The sequence below is a fragment of the Lygodium microphyllum genome, chromosome 12 (genome assembly GCF_053477565.2).
Source record: "Lygodium microphyllum isolate KBCC chromosome 12, Lygodium_microphyllum_v1.1.10, whole genome shotgun sequence".
In the NCBI taxonomy this organism is placed as follows: domain Eukaryota; kingdom Viridiplantae; phylum Streptophyta; class Polypodiopsida; order Schizaeales; family Lygodiaceae; genus Lygodium; species Lygodium microphyllum.
In genome coordinates, this window is record NC_141146.1 from 38,424,104 (window position 1) to 38,433,415 (window position 9,312).

Sequence of the window (9,312 nt, forward strand, 5' to 3'; positions counted from 1 at the left end):
ATCATGTTTGTCATGTCTATGATATTGTGGCTTTCATAGAAGAACTCTATCTTGGAGATTGGTTTTGCAGATTGGCAAGTACCTTAGTACACTAAGCAAAAGAGATGAATGGACAGATGAAGAGTTCAAGAAGATTAGAAGAAAAGTCGATGGTTATTTTCTCAAGGACGGATTTCTTTGGAAGCATCCGAAGAAAAGAGGTGGATTACCCTTGCGGGTTGTCTGCAATAAAGAGACCCAGTTACAGGTGATGAGAGAGTTTCATGAGAGTCCTTGGGCTGGTCATAGAGGAGTGTGGGCTACTTATGAGAAAATCAAGGAAAAATATTGGTGGAAAGGCATGTACAGAGATGTTTCTCGCTTTGTAGAGACTTGCAGAGATTGTTAGATGTATTCCGTAGTGCATCATTGAGATGAGCTTCATCTGACCTATCCGCTAAGCATTCATTATAAGTGGGTAGTTGACTTGGTTACTATGCCGATGGGTCTATGGCAGATGAGATATATTGTTTTGGCTAGAGAGGATCTTACCAATCATGTTGAGGGCAGACCTTTGAGAATGAAGACCACTAGTGCAGTGTGTAAGTTCTTATTGGAAGAAATTTTCTGCATGTATGGCTATGTGGGTAAGATCACTACAGATCGCGGTGAATTAGATGCAGATGAAGCTAGGGAGTTTTTCTCTCAACTAGGAATCAAGTTGGCTCTAACCACAGCATACAATCCAAAGGGAAATGGAAAGAGTGAAAGAGGGAATCCGCCGATAGTGAAAGCATTAGCCAAAGCATGCAGAGGACGGATTGGAGAATGGCCGAGACTTCTATCATTTGATTTGTGGGCTGATCGTACGACTCACAGTGTTACCACATGATATATGCCTGCAAAGTTGATGTATGGTTAGAAACTGGTTATGCCGATGACTGAGACTTGTGCTTTGACTTGGTCAATTTTACCTTGGTAGGAGTATTTGACGAGAGAGGAGCTCTTAGCTCTTCGGATTCGGCAGTTGGAGAGAAGACTAGAGGATATTCAGCTAGCTATTGATAGGTTGAAGGTTGCTAGACTTAGAAATAAGGATAGGTTTGACAGCAGGCATCGCTTGTGGCCTAGAGCAATAGAACAGGGAGACTGGGTATTAGTCTTTGATAGCAGCCTTGAAAATCAGCATACTGCACTTCGAAAGATGGTGAAAAGATGGTTTGGGCCATACATAGTAAGACATGTCTTTGACAATGCAACATATGAGCTGACAGAATTGGATGGGACAGTGCTTAGAGTGCCCATTGCAGGAAAAAGAATCAAGATTTTCAAGAAAAGAGATTATGAGGATTATGCATAGGAAGAATTTGCAAGAGAAGAGCAATGAGAAGAAACTCCAGTAGAAGAGATAGATGATATGACAGATAACCTTGCTGATATACCGGACATACACAATGAAGAGATTGATCTATTCGTGGATCTTGACGACAATGATCATGGGTAGTTGGCCCATCTAGAGGATGCGCACGATTAGAGGGGGTGGATGTCGTACTGTTGCGTATCCGAGGTGTGGAATCCACCAAAACGTTGTGTGTGTGACATTTGTTACTTTGTACATACTTAGTCGTTGTGTTTACATTTTTGTTCCACATGGGAAGATCATGGCAAAGGGCAATCTGTCAGAGAAGAGGATGAAAGTGACGAGTGGGAGGAAATTGGTGATGATGGTGACGAGGTGATGAGTTATGAGAGCCTTGATGAATCAGCAGAGAACAAAGGGGATAGAAATGTGTTACTTGAGGATGAGCCGATGGGTGTTTGGAATGCAAGCCAATGTTTCTTTTGTGATGCTGTACCTGATGGCTCTATAGAAGGTTGTGTTGAGCATATCCACAAATAGCATGGTTTCTTCATTCCAGATTCAGAATTTCTCAAAGATCCTCGTGGAATGCTGAATTATCTTGGCTTGAAGGTGACAAGGGGTTTTGTTTGCTTGTATTGTGATGATTGAGGAAAACAATTCCAAAGTTTGGAGACAGTTTGAAAGCATATGATATCAAAGAGCCATTGTAAGCTACGATATGAGGATGGGGGCATAGATGAGTAGTTAGAGGACTTTTATGATTTCAATAGCAGCTACACGTTTCAAGAGGATTCCCAAATTTTGGCTATTGATGAAACCCCTACCCCGTGGCACTTAATGGGAGCTTAGACTTGGTCATTCGACATGATATGGGAGAAAAGCAATCCACCAAAATTCTAGGCTCTCGGGAATTCTGCTATTGTGGGAAGGGTCACCTTTTTGGTCAGAAAGAGCTGTGTTGTAGGCCGCCTGGGGGAAGAAAAAACAACGGAAAATAGGGGATCTAGACGGCACAGAATTGCAAATTGTTTTGGGGGGGAAGAGCGGGAAAATTGATGATTCAAAGGAGATGTTTCCTATCAGAACTATCCATGAGCCTCGAGTCATGGTACAGACAACAAGTGAGATTGATATACTTGATGATGGTTATCGATGGCACAAGTATGTCCAAAAGGTTGTCAAGGAGAATCGCCATCCAAGGAGCTACTATAAATGTATAGATGCAGGGTGCAGAGTGAGGAAGCATGTGGAAAGATCCTCTACAGACTCAACAGCTGTCATAACTACCTATGAAGGGAAGGAACTGATGTCGAATGCAGAAAAGAGAAAGCCTCCCTTGAACCAAAAGCCGCTGGAGTCTGTGGTGGCTGAGCGAGGGCTCTGTGCCGGCTGGTTGCAGTGGAAGTCATGCTTGACTCTTCCACTTGAAGTTCTTACTCGAATCATGTTAAGAGCAAGGAGAGTTCTGCTCGATACTCAGACATTATGACCTGCATAAACCTTCTCATCTTTCTTATAAGAGTATATTTCATATAGCATTGAGATCCCCTCCATTGCAAGGAAGATTTTCTATAGGGACTTTTCCCGTAGAGTCAGCATCCGAATCCAGGGGAAGCCAATTCGATCACACATGGACGGATAGAGGGCATCATTCATAAGCTAGCACAATCATGGAAGAAAAAGAATCACAGTTGAATGAGGCTGTAACTTGTTTATCTCAAGCCCGTAGGTGCCGGTATGAAGTTCCTAATGAGAAGGCTTTGAAAATTGCAACTGAAGGTCTCCTTGCACTTTCTGAGAGGAATGGAGCTGCAGCAATCATTGAACTAAAAAGTGAAACAGATTTTGTAGCCAAAAATGAGATCTTTCAATACTTGGTACATGCAATTTTCTATAAGCTCAGGCTTCCATAGTCCATGGGTGCCAAAGGAATATGATTTAAAGGCTCAGAGATAATGAATGCCAATTGTAAAGTTATTTGGCTTCTACAGAGGCAACTTTCATAGAACTTAGAAAGCAAGGACTAGCAGCTGCTAGGAAGAAGGCATCATGGATGGCCTATTTGGATGTATATTGACTTGATTCTGATGGATCAGTGTTCGATGCTGCTTTGTTTGCAACAATTGCAGCTCTTGCACATTTGAAAATACCGGATGTTTCTGTGATGATTGATGATGGCAAGGTACTCCTAGCTAGCAGGACATCACAAAAATTTTAGAGTGGTAGATCAGATGAAATCTAGCGACTGAAAAGTGTAAAAGGCAAAAGATTGAATTTTGGGCGAGTTCCAGTGGCACTGACTTTAGCGCTACACTCAAGACACATTCTAGCTGACCCATCAGCTGAAGAAGAGTCTATTTTGAAGACATTCTCTTGAAGATTGGATAACATATTTGATGCTCTTTTATTCTGATTTATAACTTGATGTGGTTTTCTTGAGAGGATTGATTCTCTTGATTGATCCGTCTTGCTGCTTGTACTTGAACCAAAAATTGCAATACACTTAAACCATGGCATCAAATTCGTCTTGATTATTTGCTTCGCATGATCTTTCGTCTTGGAATTTCTCAAGGACCTCTGTGGTGGTGACTTTGCTTTCAAAAGCCCTTTGACATCGTTGGAAGATCCTGTTCTAGATAATGGATGGAAATTATGGTGCCATGTGATTTGGACCAAGGACTTCTATTGGACAGAAGGGATACATAATTTCTCCTATATGGGTAACAAACAAAGATTAACTTGAATATAAGTTAAGGAACTCTTTTGTCAAAAGGACTGATTGCTCTGTATTCGTGTTTGTGCAATAAATTACGTGAATTAACAATGTTTCCTAAAGGCTTAATGAAGGAAGTTGGTTTTAAATGTCGCACATAAATGTGATAGGACCTAATTAGAAAACTAAAGCTATCAAGGGAATTAGGTGGGCAAAACACCGAAGGGTCCGAACGAACAGGGTGGTCCCAGATAAGTGGGAGGCTTCTTACAAGTTTTTACTGCCATTGGACCTTTAGGTATTGATAGGTTAGAACCCAATTCATGCCATTTTAGGGTAGCGGAATGGGAATATGGCCTACGGGCAGAGAGGTTGAGCGGCACATCCCTCTCATTTCCCATTCTCTTTGAACCAAGTGAGGCATGGGTCTACTTCCGATTGGGTATCTCTACGTAAAGTAGGATGTCCAGAATCCGACGCTAGATTGCTGTCAGGAGACCTTGACCCTAGAAGCCGAAATTTTAGGTTGACCCTAGTGGGTTCCGACCACGAACACTCCGAAGGAAAACTCGAGAAACCCTAGGTGACAAACCTCAAAACATTCCATGGGAGTTCCGAGTAGCGACGTTTAGATTTGTTTCTCGATGGACTGCTAAAAGAGTGCTTGGACAGCCAATAGGTAGGCACATTACATTGTATTGGGGGAGAGAAGGCAAGACTAAGAGAGTGAAAAAATGTATTGCATCTACCTTTCTATCTTTCTTATTGTGGTTGTTGTCATTGTTGTTGTTACAACACATGTCTCCTAATCTTGGAAGGTGGGTTGAAGGTGTTGGATTGCACACTTGGCTTGCAAAGGGCACCAACAAGGATTGTGTGACCATATACTTCTATATTCGAGTGATTGTTGAGTACTCATATAGCCCAAAATTGACTAAGAGTCTTTAAAAAAACATAAAATAACCAATCACCATATTTTTGGAGATCACAAGACCACCCACCTCTTACTTACTCAATTGTGCCCCAATTGTCAAATGTTGAAGGCACCGCATGGAGAGGAGCCATAATATGCACTAGGCATTGAGATGGCCCATGTGAACTTGACCATTGTATCAAGTGTAAATAAGTTAATCAAGAGTAATGGTATACATAGGAGGATGAGTTATTGGTTGTAGTAGCTGATAGTATTGAGAATATTCTATAAAATACTCCCTTAACTATCATATGTCACATACGAAAGGTGGCTAGTAGGTTGGCTAGACCATGTGGGTGATGGCTCAAGGTGAACTAGCAATTTGTATATATGACTACTTTACCTCTAGTATTTCTTGTATAGGGAATGCTACCCTCCTAAAAACTATAGCTATTGTGCACTCATACCTTGTACACTCCTTATCTGTAATATGACATCTAGATTACCATAAAAGCTAGTAAAAGCACACATGTGGACAAAACTTTCAACTATCAATTGTATTAGTTTGGTAAAATAGTGAATTTATGTTCTCTTCTATTCTCTCTCTCTTGTACTTGCATTTCATTGTACCTTTCATTGTGTTATATTTCCATTCACGTGTATTTAAATAATTTGGAATGCATATTTGACCTTGTAGACCATGCTTGTGAGATCATAGATAGCATTGTAGCTAACAAAATAATAGTTGAGGTGGTAGCTACTATGTGAGTAACTTGAGAAAAGTGTGATCTCATATTTTAGAGTTATACAAGGATATATAAAAATCTAAGTAGGCCTTGTCACTAGATGCAATGTGGAAGACCAAAGTAGTTACTTCAATCAATGAGTTCCCAACTAGGTCTACATGTGAAAAGGTATGAAACTAGTGAGAAAGGAGAATTCATGTGAAATGCAAGTGTATGCCCTCACATTATTGATAGTGCAAATAGGTAGCTACATGAGGTTCAATGTAACAATTTGTAGGGAAACAAAAATAATAGGATATGCTCCTACCTATATAGCACCAATTTTTAAAAGAGCAATGTCCCATAGAGACAACCAATACATCTTGAGTGAGATCTCAAAAAAACCCTCTTCTAGACATAGTTCTTATGAGAAAGAGCTTTATATATGACATTATTAGGCCAACCTAAATGGGGAGCTTGAGTGAGGGTGTGTTTCTTGTAGTGAGTGAGTTCTCTTGAAGGCTTTAGTGTGGGAGAAGTCCTTCTTCTCTCTTGAGCTCAATCTTCTCTTCTCTCACTTGCTTGTGAAGAGTATGGATTAAACAAAACCTTATAGAGCTTATAGATAAACAGAGGTAAATGAAAGCTTCTCTTCAACTAGCCAGATTATAATGGCAGGTAAGCGCATATCACTCTCATCACTAAGTCTTCTTCTCACCTCTTGAGCTTTTATACCTTCTAAACTGCATACTAAGAGTAGATAAATTGGAGTAAATCCTATTTAATATGGTTGAATGAAATAGCAAATTCAAAGTGATTTTTCCTTCCAATCTTGATGTGAGAGCTTCTTCTTTGTCCATTTTGGGTAAACATGGACTCTATTGGCCAATAGAAAGCTCCTTGACGAGGCTGAATGGAAGCTTGGAATAACCTCCTTACAATAATTTTGCAAGCATAAAATTACAAGTAGAATTTTTTTTAAAAAAGCTCTACAAAAGTAAGAGAAAAAAGTAAATAACACAAGATTGGGTACAATCTCGTCGAGGAATGAGATGTTCATAGTATAACCTCTTACTTAAATATTGGGTTTCAAACACATACCAAAACACTAGACTATAACCTACAACTAAAAATTTTCGTTCTTTTGCATTAACATTACAATCTAGTCATCTACCCCCCTTTCCAACCCACTTCTCGCATCAAAACACCAACCCTACCGTAGCCCTCAAATTTGAAGGGCATTGTGCCTTTTCTTTTTGAAGGGAAAAAATGAGCTTGCCCTTCTAAAAACATGGGAAAATATGTATAATGACCTTAATAAGATAAGTATCTCTTTAAAGCATGTTTCTTAAACGAAGGATATTTTCTTTAAGTATAGTTCACCTTATGTATGAGAAATATATAAGTTTGATCTAGTTCAACACTTAAATAAAAGATTATGTTTACATTATGTCAACTTAACCAATCTAAATAGTAAAAAACTAAATTAGAGAAAACTAGGTTAGACTTAACTAAAATAAAAGTATCACATGTGCACTCAAAAAAAAAACAATTATTAAGTGCTTATCTTGAGATTCCATATAGCATGAATAACAAAGATCAATATATATGATAATTACAAAATTTTTGATGTCTAAATACAAAAAGTTATTACAGCTACTATGCACATGTCAAAAGTATGATTATATAAAGCTATTTGTGTTTCTCAGTGGTGCTATACATCTCAAAAGTATGGTCATAAATAGTTGTTTACTGCTTATCAGTAGTCCAAAAAGAGAGAGATAATGCATTTGATATCATACAACTATAAGCAGTTACCAAAAAAAGATTAAAGAATAAATACAAAATTTTGTTGCTGTTATATCTTATCATAAGTAGAAATATGGAAATTTATTGTTGTTGGCGTGCTTATGATTGCTCTAAAACTTGAGAGCGTCTCATTTTCATATTTTCCAAACCTCAAAAATCAAATCCCAATCTACTTCTTCCATATTCTTTGGTGTTGAAAGGGACATAAAAATAAGCATATCTAAAAGTAATGAGCATCTCTCATCACTTTTAACTCGGTTTTGCTTAGAGAAACCTCTTTCACAAGTAGTTGAACTTGTTGGTAACACCACTGCAATCTGCCATAATTTGAATAGAGCTAGAAACATCTGCATCCACTATAATTCAACACTACATTGCTTCCATGCTTGAAGCAACCCCTTTGATGGGAGACAAATCTTTGCAATTCACCTTCACATTGTTTAGAGTGAACCAAATGTCTCTCTCCTTTGCAAAATTTGTCACAAAGCTGTGTGAGATATTGTCAAATTGTTTGACCTTACATTTGTGAATCCCTTGAATAGTTTTTAGGGAAAAATAACTTTGCTGCATTAAACAAATGATTATCTTGAAATCTTTCATCAAAGTTAGATATTAATCTCTGAATAAAAGCCTTTGCTAGCCATTTGCATTCATCAAGAGTGATCACTTGTCCTTTACCCACCTAATGAAGTAAACTTCAAGACATGTCGATGTAGTACACCTTATTTATCCTTGAATGAGAATACTCCATTGTTCATTGCCTTCAAAAAAGTAGTTAAGTGCTTGGAACCAGTTGCAAATGAACTAGTCATATACCAATCCTTCAAGAGACTAATGAGCACATCTATTTCTCTTCTATCATTGTTATGTCACAATCATTTTTTCAAAATTGTTGATTTAAAATATTAACTTCCTTGAGTATGTTAGCCATTAAGTGAATAATAAATAGTAGATGAAAATTAGTTGCTTTTTTGGACATTGTTGGATATTTAGTCTTCCAACATTCCAACAATACATGTAAAACTTTCACTAACCTGAAACAAAAAAATAGCCAAGTCAAATAAAGATCTAAAAATAAAGTTATTGGCGACGCCATAGAACAGTCGCTATCAGCGTCGTTATTATTGTTGCTATTTGCGTTGGTATTTGTGACATTGATACCAACGCAAATAGCAACACTGATAACGACACTTTGCGATGCATTTCCTGACGCTAATGGCGATGCGTGTAGTAAATTTGCAAAGCTAATAGCGACGGTAACAGGAAAAAAAAATTATGGCAGGGCAGCCACATATATCACTATGTGCTTTATTTGGGCCATACAAAATAGTTTCAGTAATGTGTACAATGCTCATGTAAATAAAGGCAAAGTGTACTTAAATCATAACATTGATACATGAAATAAATACATGATCGCATAATGAAAGCAACCGGTACAATCATGGCAAGATACTACTACTACATAGAAAATATCTACATAGATTGCATAACCAAAAAAGAAGGGTATGTAAGCTCCAGGGATCCAAGGGCGAGCTATAGATCCTTGCCATCCGAAACCTCATCCTGCCACAAAGGAGCATCGAATGGACTCTGCAAAAAAAGAAACAATTACACATCAGTCCACCATATAATAATAGTAACTATGGACAAGAAAGATGAATGACTTATAGGGCCGCTGCGTCCATACAATCGATCGATCAATACAGTGAGACCATGACTCTCTACATATTGAGTCTCAAGGCCGGTGGGATCGCAATTTATAATGGAGTGCTACAAAGAAAACAAAATACAACTGTTAGAGACATGATTG